This window comes from Protopterus annectens, chromosome 3.part1 (assembly GCF_019279795.1).
Source record: "Protopterus annectens isolate FY-2018-M chromosome 3.part1, PAN1.0, whole genome shotgun sequence".
NCBI classification, from domain to species: domain Eukaryota; kingdom Metazoa; phylum Chordata; order Ceratodontiformes; family Protopteridae; genus Protopterus; species Protopterus annectens.
The window spans coordinates 1,877,736,266-1,877,750,362 of NC_056732.1; the positions used below are offsets into that span (position 1 = coordinate 1,877,736,266).

The 14,097-nt window shown below is 34.7% G+C and overlaps 1 protein-coding gene across 8 annotated transcripts in view; it reads left to right on the forward strand.

Moving 5' to 3' along the window:
- The window catches only part of PITPNM2 (phosphatidylinositol transfer protein membrane associated 2), a 3,395,372-nt gene that overhangs the window by 3,355,129 nt on the left and 26,146 nt on the right, over positions 1–14,097 (forward strand). The window lies entirely within an intron of this gene.

The window sequence follows — 14,097 nt, forward strand, 5'->3', positions numbered from 1 at the left end:
AAAGCGAAAAGAAACTCAATAAGAGCCGGCAAATTCCACAGGGTCAATTGTTTTTAGTTATATCTGAGGAAGGTGAGGCATTGTCCCCACCGAAAGTGCTCATTAAATGAAGGATTGTGTGGAATTTGCCGGCTCTTATTGAGTTTCTTTTTCGCTTTTAAAAAGTTTGTTGTGTTTCTTCTTCGTTTTCAGTTTTTGAATATCAGAGTAGTTTAAATGTCTGTTAAAAGGAGAAAACACACATATTGTCACTGCAGTCATTGGTGAATATCAGAGTAGTTTAACAGACATTGGTGAATATCAGAGTAGTTTAAATGTCTGTTAAAAGGAGAAAACACACATATTGTCACTGCAGACATTGATGAATATCAGAGCAGTTTAAATGTCAGGTAAAAGGAGAAAACACACATATTGTCACTGCAGACATTGGTGAATATCAGAGTAAACACAAAAAACTCTTTAAAAGTGAAAAAGAAACTCAATAAGAGCCGGCAAATTCCACAGGGTCAATTGTTTTTAGTTTTATCTGAGGAAGGTGAGGCATCGTCCCCACCGAAAGCGCTTATTAATCGAAGGATTGTGTGGAATTTGCCGGCTCTTATTGAGTTTCTTTTTTGCTTTTAAAGAGTTTGTTGTGTTTCTTCTTAGTTTTGAGTTTTTGAATATCAGAGTGGTTTAAATGTCTGTTAAAAGTAGAAAACACACATACTGTCACTGCAGACATTGGTGAATATCAGAGTAGTTTAAATGTTTGTTAAAAGGAGAAAACACACATATTGTCACTGCAGACATCGGTGAATATCAGAGTAGTTTAAATGTCAGGTAAAAGGAGAAAACATATTGTCACTGCAGACATTGGTGAATATCGGAGTAGTTTAAATGTCTGTTAAAAGGAGAAAACACACATACTGTCATTGCAGACATTGGTGAATATCAGAGTAGTTTAAATGTCAGGTAAAAGGAGAAAACACATATTGTCACTGCAGACATTGGTGAATATCGGAGTAGTTTAAATGTCTGTTAAAAGGAGAAAACACACATATTGTCACTGCAGACATTGGTGAATATCAGAGTAGTTTAAATGTCAGGTAAAAGGAGAAAACATATATTGTCACTGCAGACATTGGTGAATATCGGATTAGTTTAAATGTCAGTTAAAAGGAGAAAACACACATATTGTCACTGCAGACATTGGTGAATATCAGAGTAGTTTAAATGTCTGTTAAAAGGAGAAAACACACATATTGTCACTGCAGACATTGGTGAATATCAGAGTAGTTTAAATGACTGTTAAAAGGAGAAAACATATATTGCCACTGCAGACATTGGTGAATATCAGAGTAGTTTAAATGTCTGTTAAAAGGAGAAGACACATATTGTCACTGCAGACATTGGTGAATATCAGAATAGTTTAAATGTCTGTTAAAAGGGGAAGACACATATATTGTCACTGCAGACATTGGTGAATATCAGAGTAAACACAAACTCTTTAAAAGCGAAAAAGAAACTCAATAAGAGCCGGCAAATTCCACAGGGTCAATTGTTTTTAGTTTTATCTGAGGAAGGTGAGGCATTGTCCCCACCGAAAGTGCTCATTAAATGAAGGGTTGTGTGGAATTTGCCGGCTGTTATTGAGTTTCTTTTTCGCTTTTAAAGAGTTTGTTGTGTTTCTTCTTAGTTTTGAGTTTTTGAATATCAGAGTAGTTTAAATGTCTGTTAAAAGGAGAAAACACACATATTGTCACTGCAGACATTGGTGAATATCAGAGTAGTTTAAATGTCTGTTAAAAGGAGAAAACACACATATTGTCACTGCAGACATTGGTGAATATCAGAGCAGTTTAAATGTCAGGTAAAAGGAGAAAACACACATATTGTCACTGCAGACATTGGTGAATATCAGAGTAGTTTAAATGTCAGGTAAAAGGAGAAAACATTGTCACTGCAGACATCGGTGAATATCGGAGTAGTTTAAATGTCTTTTAATCACACATATTGTCACTGCAGACATTGGTGAATATCGGAATAGTTTAAATGTCAGGTAAAAGGAGAAAACACATATTGTCACTGCAGACATTGGTGAATATCAGAGTAGTTTAAATGTCAGGTAAAAGGAGAAAACACACATATTGTCACTGCAGACATTGGTGAATATCGGAGTAGTTTAAATGTCAGGTAAAAGGAGAAAACACAAATATTGTCACTGCAGACATTAGTGAATATCGGAGAGGTTTAAATGTCAGGTAAAAGGAGAAAACACATATTGTCACTGCAGACATTGGTGAATATCAGAGTAGTTTAAATGTCAGGTAAAAGGAGAAAACACACATATTGTCACTGCAGACATTGGTGAATATCCGAGTAAACACAACAAACTCTTTAAAAGTGAAACAGAATCTCAATAAGAGCTGGCAAATTCCACAGGGTCAATTGTTTTTAGTTTTATCTGAGGAAGGTGAGGCATCGTCCCTACCAAAAGCGGTCATTAAACGAAGGATTGTGTGGAATTTGCCAGCTCTTATTGAGTTTCTTTTTCACTTTTAAAGAGTTTGTTGTGTTTCTTTTTAGTTTTGAGTTTTTGAATATCAGAGTAGTTTAAATGTTTGTTAAAAGGAGAAAACACACATATTGTCACTGCAGACATTGGTGAATATCGGAGTAGTTTAAATGTCTGTTAAACACAGATATTGTCACTGCAGACATTGGTGAATATCGGAGAAGTTTAAATGTCAGGTAAAAGGAGAAAACACATATTGTCACTGCAGACATTGGTGAATATCAGAGTAGTTTAAATGTCAGGTAAAAGGAGAAAACACACATATTGTCATTGCAGACATTGGTGAATATCGGAGTAGTTTAAATGTCTGTTAAAAGGCGAAAACACACATATTGTCACTGCAGACATTGGTGAATATCAGAGTAGTTTAAATGTCAGGTAAAAGGAGAAAACACACATATTGTCACTGCAGACATTGGTGAATATCGGGGTAGTTTAAATGTCAGTTAAAAGGAGAAAACACACATATTGTCACTGCAGACATTGGTGAATATCAGAGTAGTTTAAATGTCAGGTAAAAGGAGAAAACATGTATATTGTCACTGCAGACATTGGTGAATATTGCAGTAGTTTAAATGTCAGGTAAAAGGAGAAAACACATATTGTCACTGCAGACATTGGTGAATATCAGAGTAGTTTAAATGTCAGGTAAAAGGAGAAAACACATATTGTCACTGCAGACATTGGTGAATATCAGAGTAGTTTCAATATCAGGTAAAAGTAGAAAACACACATGTTGTCACTGCAGACATTGGTGAATATCGGAGTAGTTTAAATGTCAGATAAAAGGAGAAAACACATATTGTCACTGCAGACATTGGTGAATATCCGAGTAGTTTAAATGTCAGGTAAAAGGAGAAAATACACATATTGTCACTGCAGACATTGGTGAATATCGGAGTAGTTTAAGTGTCTGTTAAAAGGAGAAAACACACATATTGTCACTGCAGACATTGATGAATATCACAGTAGTTTAAATGTCAAGTAAAAGGAGAAAACATACATATTGTCACTGCAGACATTGGTGAATATCGGAGTAGTTTAAATGTCAGGTAAAAGGAGAAAACACACATTGTCACTGCAGACATTGGTGAATATCAGAATAGTTTAAATGTCTGTTAAAAGGAGAAAACACATATTGTCACTGCAGACATTGGTGAATATCAGAGTAGTTTAAATGCCTGTTAAAAGGAGAAAACACACATATTGTCACTGCAGACATTGGTGAATATCAGAGTAGTTTAAATGTCTGTTTAAAGGAGAAAACACACATATTGTCACTGCAGACTGGTGAATATCAGAGTAGTTTAAATGTCTGTTAAAAGGAGAAAACACATATTGTCACTGCAGACATTGGTGAATATCAGAGTAGTTTAAATGTCAGGTAAATGGAGAAAACACACATATTGTCACTGCAGACATTGGTGAATATCAGAGTAGTTTAAATGTCTGTTAAAAGGAGAAAACACACATATTGTCACTGCAGACATTGGTGAAAATCAGAGTAGTTTAAATGTCTGTTAAAAGGAGAAAACACACATATTGTCACTGCAGATATTGGTGAATATCAGAGTAGTTTAAATGTCTGTTAAACGGAGAAAACACACATATTGTCACTGCAGACATTGGTGAATATCAGAATAGTTTAAATGTCTGTTAAAAGGAGAAAACACAAATATTGTCACTGCAGACATTAGTGAATATCAGAGTAAACACAAAAAACTCTTTAAAAGTGAAAAGAAACTCAATAAGAGCCGCAAATTCCACAGGGTCAATTGTTTTAGTTTTATCTGAGGAAGGTGAGGCATCGTCCCCACCGAAAGCGCTTATTAAACGAAGGATTGTGTGGAATCTGCCGGCTCTTATTGAGTTTCTTTTTTGCTTTTAAAGAGTTTGTTGTGTTTCTTCTTAGTTTTGAGTTTTGAATATCAGAGTAGTTTAAATGTCTGTTAAAAGGAGAAAACACACATACTGTCACTGCAGACATTGGTGAATATCAGAGTAGTTTAAATGTTTGTTAAAAGGAGAAAACACATATATTGTCACTGCAGACATTGGTGAATATCAGAGCAGTTTAAATGTCAAGTAAAAGGAGAAAACATATATTGTCACTGCAGACATCGGTGAATATCAGAGTAGTTTAAATGTCAGGTAAAAGGAGAAAACATATTGTCACTGCAGACATTGGTGAATTTCGGAGTAGTTTAAATGTCTGTTAAAAGAAGAAAACAGACATACTGTCATTGCAGACATTGGTGAATATCGGAGTAGTTTAAATGTCAGGTAAAAGGAGAAAACATATATTGTCACTGCAGACATTGGTGAATATCGGATTAGTTTAAATGTCAGTTAAAAGGAGAAAACACACATATTGTCACTGCAGACATTGGTGAATATCAGAGTAGTTTAAATGTCTGTTAAAAGGAGAAAACACACATATTGTCACTGCAGACATTGGAGAATATCAGAGTAGTTTAAATGTCAGGTAAAAGGAGAAAACATATATTGTCACTGCAGACATTGGTGAATATCAGAGTAGTTTAAATGTCTGTTAAAAGGAGAAAACACATATTGTCACTGCAGACATTGGTGAATATCAGAGTAGTTTAAATATCTGTTAAAAGGAGAAAACACATATTGTCACTGCAGACATTGGTGAATATCAGAGTAGTTTAAATGTCTGTTAAAAGGAGAAAACACATATTGTCACTGCAGACATTGGTGAATATCAGAGTAGTTTAAATGTCTGTTAAAAGAAGAAAACACATATTGTCACTGCAGACATTGGTGAATATCAGAGTAGTTTAAATGTCTGTTAAAAGGAGAAAACACATATTGTCACTGCAGACATTGGTGAATATCAGAGTAGTCAGGTAAAAGGAGAAAACACATATTGTCACTGCAGACATTGGTGAATATCAGAGTAGTTTAAATGTCAGTTAAAAGGAGAAAACACACATTGTCACTGCAGACATTGGTGAATATCAGAGTAGTTTAAATGTCTGTTAAAAGGAGAACACACATATTGTCACTGCAGATATTGGTGAATATCGGAGTAGTTTAAATGTCAGTTAAAAGGAGAAAACACACATATTGTCACTGCAGACATTGGTGAATAGTAGTTTAAATGTCAGGTAAAAGGAGAAAACACATATTGTCACTGCAGACATTGGTGAATATCAGAGTAGTTTAAATGTCTGTTAAAAGGAGGAAACACACATATTGTCACTGCAGACACTGGTGAATATCAGAGTAGTTTAAATGTCTGTTAAAAGAAGAAAACACACATATTGTCACTGCAGACATTGGTGAATATCAGAGTAGTTTAATGTCTGTTAAAAGGAGAAAACACATATTGTCACTGCAGACATTGGTGAATATCAGAGTAGTTTAAATGTCAGGTAAAAGGAGAAAACACACATATTGTCACTGCAGACATTGGTGAATATCAGAGTAGTTTAAATGTCTGTTAAAAGGAGAAAACACACATATTGTCACTGCAGACATTGGTGAATATCAGAGTAGTTTAAATGTCTGTTAAAAGGAGAAAACACACATATTGTCACTGCAGACATTGGTGAATATCAGAATAGTTTAAATGTCTGTTAAAAGGAGAAAACACAAATATTGTCACTGCAGACATTGGTGAATATCAGAGTAAACACAAACTCTTTAAAAGCGAAAATGAAACTCAATAAGAGCCGGCAAATTCCACAGGGTCAATTGCTTTTAGTTTTATCTGAGGAAGGTGAGGCATCGTCCCCACAGAAAACGCTTATTAAACGAAGGATTGTGTGGAATTTGTCGGCTCTTACTGAGTTTCTTTTTCACTTTTAAAGAGTTTGTTGTGTTTCTTCTTAGTTTTGAGTTTTTGAATATCAGAGTAGTTTAAATGTCTGTTAAAAGGAGAAAACACACATACTGTCACTGCAAACATTGGTGAATATCAGAGTAGTTTAAATGTTTGTTAAAAGGAGAAAACACACATATTGTCACTGCAGACATTGGTGAATATCAGAGTAGTTTAAATGTCTGTTAAAAGGAGAAAACACACATACTGTCATTGCAGACATTGGTGAATATCAGAGTAGTTTAAATGTCAGGTAAAAGGAGAAAACACATATTGTCACTGCAGACATTGGTGAATATCGGAGTAGTTTAAATATCTGTTAAAAGGAGAAAACACACATATTGTCACTGCAGACATTGGAGAATATCAGAGTAGTTTAAATGTCAGGTAAAAGGAGAAAACATATATTGTCACTGCAGACATTGGTGAATATCGGATTAGTTTAAATGTCAGTTAAAAGGAGAAAACACACATATTGTCACTGCAGACATTGGTGAATATCAGAGTAGTTTAAATGTCTGTTAAAAGGAGAAAACACACATATTGTCACGGCAGATATTGGTGAATATCAGAGTAGTTTAAATATCTGTTAAAAGGAGAAAACACACATATTGTCACTGCAGACATTGGAGAATATCAGAGTAGTTTAAATGTCAGGTAAAAGGAGAAAACATATATTGTCACTGCAGACATTGGTGAATATCGGATTAGTTTAAATGTCAGTTAAAAGGAGAAAACACACATATTGTCACTGCAGACATTGGTGAATATCAGAGTAGTTTAAATGTCTGTTAAAAGGAGAAAACACACATATTGTCACTGCAGACATTGGTGAATATCAGAGTAGTTTAAATGTCAAGTAAAAGGAGAAAACATATTGTCACTGCAGACTTTGGTGAATATCGGAGTAGTTTAAATGTCTGTTAAAAGGAGAAAACACACATACTGTCATTGCAGACATTGGTGAATATCAGAGTAGTTTAAATGTCAGGTAAACACATATTGTCCCTGCAGACATTGGTGAATATCGGAGTAGTTTAAATATCTGTTAAAAGGAGAAAACACACATATTGTCACTGCAGACATTGGAGAATATCAGAGTAGTTTAAATGTCAGGTAAAAGGAGAAAACATATATTGTCACTGCAGACATTGGTGAATATCGGATTAGTTCAAATGTCAGTTAAAAGGAGAAAACACACATATTGTCACTGCAGACATTGGTGAATATCAGAGTAGTTTAAATGTCTGTTAAAAGGAGAAAACACACATATTGTCACTGCAGATATTGGTGAATATCAGAGTAGTTTAAATGACTGTTAAAAGGAGAAAAGAGACATATTGTCACTGCAGACATTGGTGAATATCAGAGTAGTTTAAATGTCTGTTAAAAGGAGAAGACACACATATTGTCACTGCAGACATTGGTGAATATCAGAATAGTTTAAATGTCTGTTAAAAGGAGAAGACACACATATTGTCACTGTAGACATTGGTGAATATTAGAGTAAACACAAACTCTTTAAAAGCGAAAAAGAAACTCAATAAGAGCCGGCAAATTCCACAGGGTCAATTGTTTTTAGTTATATCTGAGGAAGGTGAGGCATTGTCCCCACCGAAAGTGCTCATTAAATGAAGGATTGTGTGGAATTTGCCGGCTCTTATTGAGTTTCTTTTTCGCTTTTAAAAAGTTTGTTGTGTTTCTTCTTCGTTTTCAGTTTTTGAATATCAGAGTAGTTTAAATGTCTGTTAAAAGGAGAAAACACACATATTGTCACTGCAGTCATTGGTGAATATCAGAGTAGTTTAAATGTCTGTTAAAAGGAGAAAACACACATATTGTCACTGCAGACATTGATGAATATCAGAGCAGTTTAAATGTCAGGTAAAAGGAGAAAACACACATATTGTCACTGCAGACATTGGTGAATATCAGAGTAAACACAAAAAACTCTTTAAAAGTGAAAAAGAAACTCAATAAGAGCCGGCAAATTCCACAGGGTCAATTGTTTTTAGTTTTATCTGAGGAAGGTGAGGCATCGCCCACAAAGCTTATTAATCGAAGGATTGTGTGGAATTTGCCGGCTCTTATTGAGTTTCTTTTTTGCTTTTAAAGAGTTTGTTGTGTTTCTTCTTAGTTTTGAGTTTTTGAATATCAGAGTGGTTTAAATGTCTGTTAAAAGTAGAAAACACACATACTGTCACTGCAGACATTGGTGAATATCAGAGTAGTTTAAATGTTTGTTAAAAGGAGAAAACACACATATTGTCACTGCAGACATTGGTGAATATCAGAGCAGTTTAAATGTCAAGTAAAAGGAGAAAACATATATTGTCACTGCAGACATCGGTGAATATCAGAGTAGTTTAAATGTCAGGTAAAAGGAGAAAACATATTGTCACTGCAGACATTGGTGAATATCGGAGTAGTTTAAATGTCTGTTAAAAGGAGAAAACACACATACTGTCATTGCAGACATTGGTGAATATCAGAGTAGTTTAAATGTCAGGTAAAAGGAGAAAACACATATTGTCACTGCAGACATTGGTGAATATCGGAGTAGTTTAAATGTCTGTTAAAAGGAGAAAACACACATATTGTCACTGCAGACATTGGTGAATATCAGAGTAGTTTAAATGTCAGGTAAAAGGAGAAAACATATATTGTCACTGCAGACATTGGTGAATATCGGATTAGTTTAAATGTCAGTTAAAAGGAGAAAACACACATATTGTCACTGCAGACATTGGTGAATATCAGAGTAGTTTAAATGTCTGTTAAAAGGAGAAAACACACATATTGTCACTGCAGACATTGGTGAATATCAGAGTAGTTTAAATGACTGTTAAAAGGAGAAAACATATATTGTCACTGCAGACATTGGTGAATATCAGAGTAGTTTAAATGTCTGTTAAAAGGAGAAGACACATATTGTCACTGCTGACATTGGTGAATATCAGAATACTTTAAATGTCTGTTAAAAGGGGAAGACACATATATTGTCACTGCAGACATTGGTGAATATCAGAGTAAACACAAACTCTTTAAAAGCGAAAAAGAAACTCAATAAGAGCCGGCAAATTCCACAGGGTCAATTGTTTTTAGTTTTATCTGAGGAAGGTGAGGCATTGTCCCCACCGAAAGTGCTCATTAAATGAAGGGTTGTGTGGAATTTGCCGGCTGTTATTGAGTTTCTTTTTCGCTTTTAAAGAGTTTGTTGTGTTTCTTCTTAGTTTTGAGTTTTTGAATATCAGAGTAGTTTAAATGTCTGTTAAAAGGAGAAAACACACATATTGTCACTGCAGACATTGGTGAATATCAGAGTAGTTTAAATGTCTGTTAAAAGGAGAAAACACACATATTGTCACTGCAGACATTGGTGAATATCAGAGCAGTTTAAATGTCAGGTAAAAGGAGAAAACACACATATTGTCACTGCAGACATTGGTGAATATCAGAGTAGTTTAAATGTCAGGTAAAAGGAGAAAACATTGTCACTGCAGACATCGGTGAATATCGGAGTAGTTTAAATGTCTTTTAATCACACATATTGTCACTGCAGACATTGGTGAATATCGGAATAGTTTAAATGTCAGGTAAAAGGAGAAAACACATATTGTCACTGCAGACATTGGTGAATATCAGAGTAGTTTAAATGTCAGGTAAAAGGAGAAAACACACATATTGTCACTGCAGACATTGGTGAATATCGGAGTAGTTTAAATGTCAGGTAAAAGGAGAAAACACACATATTGTCACTGCAGACATTAGTGAATATCGGAGAGGTTTAAATGTCAGGTAAAAGGAGAAAACACATATTGTCACTGCAGACATTGGTGAATATCAGAGTAGTTTAAATGTCAGGTAAAAGGAGAAAACACACATATTGTCACTGCAGACATTGGTGAATATCCGAGTAAACACAACAAACTCTTTAAAAGTGAAACAGAATCTCAATAAGAGCTGGCAAATTCCACAGGGTCAATTGTTTTTAGTTTTATCTGAGGAAGGTGAGGCATCGTCCCTACCAAAAGCGGTCATTAAACGAAGGATTGTGTGGAATTTGCCAGCTCTTATTGAGTTTCTTTTTCACTTTTAAAGAGTTTGTTGTGTTTCTTTTTAGTTTTGAGTTTTTGAATATCAGAGTAGTTTAAATGTTTGTTAAAAGGAGAAAACACACATATTGTCACTGCAGACATTGGTGAATATCGGAGTAGTTTAAATGTCTGTTAAACACAGATATTGTCACTGCAGACATTGGTGAATATCGGAGAAGTTTAAATGTCAGGTAAAAGGAGAAAACACATATTGTCACTGCAGACATTGGTGAATATCAGAGTAGTTTAAATGTCAGGTAAAAGGAGAAAACACACATATTGTCACTGCAGACATTGGTGAATATCGGAGTAGTTTAAATGTCTGTTAAAAGGCGAAAACACACATATTGTCACTGCAGACATTGGTGAATATCAGAGTAGTTTAAATGTCAGGTAAAAGGAGAAAACACACATATTGTCACTGCAGACATTGGTGAATATCGGGGTAGTTTAAATGTCAGTTAAAAGGAGAAAACACACATATTGTCACTGCAGACATTGGTGAATATCAGAGTAGTTTAAATGTCAGGTAAAAGGAGAAAACATGTATATTGTCACTGCAGACATTGGTGAATATTGCAGTAGTTTAAATGTCAGGTAAAAGGAGAAAACACATATTGTCACTGCAGACATTGGTGAATATCAGAGTAGTTTAAATGTCAGGTAAAAGGAGAAAACACATATTGTCACTGCAGACATTGGTGAATATCAGAGTAGTTTCAATATCAGGTAAAAGTAGAAAACACACATGTTGTCACTGCAGACATTGGTGAATATCGAGTAGTTTAAATGTCAGATAAAAGGAGAAAACACATATTGTCACTGCAGACATTGGTGAATATCCGAGTAGTTTAAATGTCAGGTAAAAGGAGAAAATACACATATTGTCACTGCAGACATTGGTGAATATCGGAGTAGTTTAAGTGTCTGTTAAAAGGAGAAAACACACATATTGTCACTGCAGACATTGATGAATATCACAGTAGTTTAAATGTCAGGTAAAAGGAGAAAACATACATATTGTCACTGCAGACATTGGTGAATATCGGAGTAGTTCAAATGTCAGGTAAAAGGAGAAAACACACATTGTCACTGCAGACATTGGTGAATATCAGAATAGTTTAAATGTCTGTTAAAAGGAGAAAACACATATTGTCACTGCAGACATTGGTGAATATCAGAGTAGTTTAAATGCCTGTTAAAAGGAGAAAACACACATATTGTCACTGCAGACATTGGTGAATATCAGAGTAGTTTAAATGTCTGTTTAAAGGAGAAAACACACATATTGTCACTGCAGACTGGTGAATATCAGAGTAGTTTAAATGTCTGTTAAAAGGAGAAAACACATATTGTCACTGCAGACATTGGTGAATATCAGAGTAGTTTAAATGTCAGGTAAAAGGAGAAAACACACATATTGTCACTGCAGACATTGGTGAATATCAGAGTAGTTTAAATGTCTGTTAAAAGGAGAAAACACACATATTGTCACTGCAGACATTGGTGAAAATCAGAGTAGTTTAAATGTCTGTTAAAAGGAGAAAACACACATATTGTCACTGCAGATATTGGTGAATATCAGAGTAGTTTAAATGTCTGTTAAACGGAGAAAACACACATATTGTCACTGCAGACATTGGTGAATATCAGAATAGTTTAAATGTCTGTTAAAAGGAGAAAACACAAATATTGTCACTGCAGACATTAGTGAATATCAGAGTAAACACAAAAAACTCTTTAAAAGTGAAAAAGAAACTCAATAAGAGCCGGCAAATTCCACAGGGTCAATTGTTTTTAGTTTTATCTGAGGAAGGTGAGGCATCGTCCCCACCGAAAGCGCTTATTAAACGAAGGATTGTGTGGAATCTGCCGGCTCTTATTGAGTTTCTTTTTTGCTTTTAAAGAGTTTGTTGTGTTTCTTCTTAGTTTTGAGTTTTTGAATATCAGAGTAGTTTAAATGTCTGTTAAAAGGAGAAAACACACATACTGTCACTGCAGACATTGGTGAATATCAGAGTAGTTTAAATGTTTGTTAAAAGGAGAAAACACATATATTGTCACTGCAGACATTGGTGAATATCAGAGCAGTTTAAATGTCAAGTAAAAGGAGAAAACATATATTGTCACTGCAGACATCGGTGAATATCAGAGTAGTTTAAATGTCAGGTAAAAGGAGAAAACATATTGTCACTGCAGACATTGGTGAATTTCGGAGTAGTTTAAATGTCTGTTAAAAGGAGAAAACACACATACTGTCATTGCAGACATTGGTGAATATCGGAGTAGTTTAAATGTCAGGTAAAAGGAGAAAACATATATTGTCACTGCAGACATTGGTGAATATCGGATTAGTTTAAATGTCAGTTAAAAGGAGAAAACACACATATTGTCACTGCAGACATTGGTGAATATCAGAGTAGTTTAAATGTCTGTTAAAAGGAGAAAACACACATATTGTCACTGCAGACATTGGAGAATATCAGAGTAGTTTAAATGTCAGGTAAAAGGAGAAAACATATATTGTCACTGCAGACATTGGTGAATATCGGATTAGTTTAAATGTCAGTTAAAAGGAGAAAACACACATATTGTCACTGCAGACATTGGTGAATATCAGAGTAGTTTAAATGTCTGTTAAAAGGAGAAAACACACATATTGTCACTGCAGACATTGGAGAATATCAGAGTAGTTTAAATGTCTGTTAAAAGGAGAAGACACGCATATTGTCACTGCAGACATTGGTGAATATCAGAATAGTTTAAATGTCTGTTAAAAGGAGAAGACACACATATTGTCACTGCAGACATTGGTGAATATCAGAGTAAACACAAACTCTTTAAAAGCGAAAATGAAACTCAATAAGAGCCGGCAAATTCCACAGGGTCAATTGTTTTTAGTTTTATCTGAGGAAGGTGAGGCATTGTCCCCACCGAAAGTGCTCATTAAATGAAGGATTGTGTGGAATTTGCCGGCTCTTATTGAGTTTCTTTTTCGCTTTTAAAGAGTTTGTTGTGTTTCTTCTTAGTTTTGAGTTTTTGAATATCAGAGTAGTTTAAATGTCTGTTAAAAGGAGAAAACACACATATTGTCACTGCAGACATTGGTGAATATCAGAGTAGTTTAAATGTCTGTTAAAAGGAGAAAACACACATATTGTCACTGCAGACATTGGTGAATATCAGAGCAGTTTAAATGTCAGGTAAAAGGAGAAAACACACATATTGTCACTGCAGACATCGGTGAATATCAGAGTAGTTTAAATGTCAGGTAAAAGGAGAAAACATATTGTCACTGCAGACATTGGTGAATATCGGAGTAGTTTAAATGTCTTTTAAACACACATATTGTCACTGCAGACATTGGTGAATATCGGAATAGTTTAAATGTCAGGTAAAAGGAGAAAACATATATTGTCACTGCAGACATTGGTGAATATCAGAGTAGTTTAAATGTCAGGTAAAAGGAGAAAACACACATATTGTCACTGCAGACATTGATGAATATCAGAGTAGTTTAAATGTCAGGTAAAAGTAGAAAACACATATTGTCACTGAAGACATTGGTGAATATCAGAGTAGTTTAAATGTCA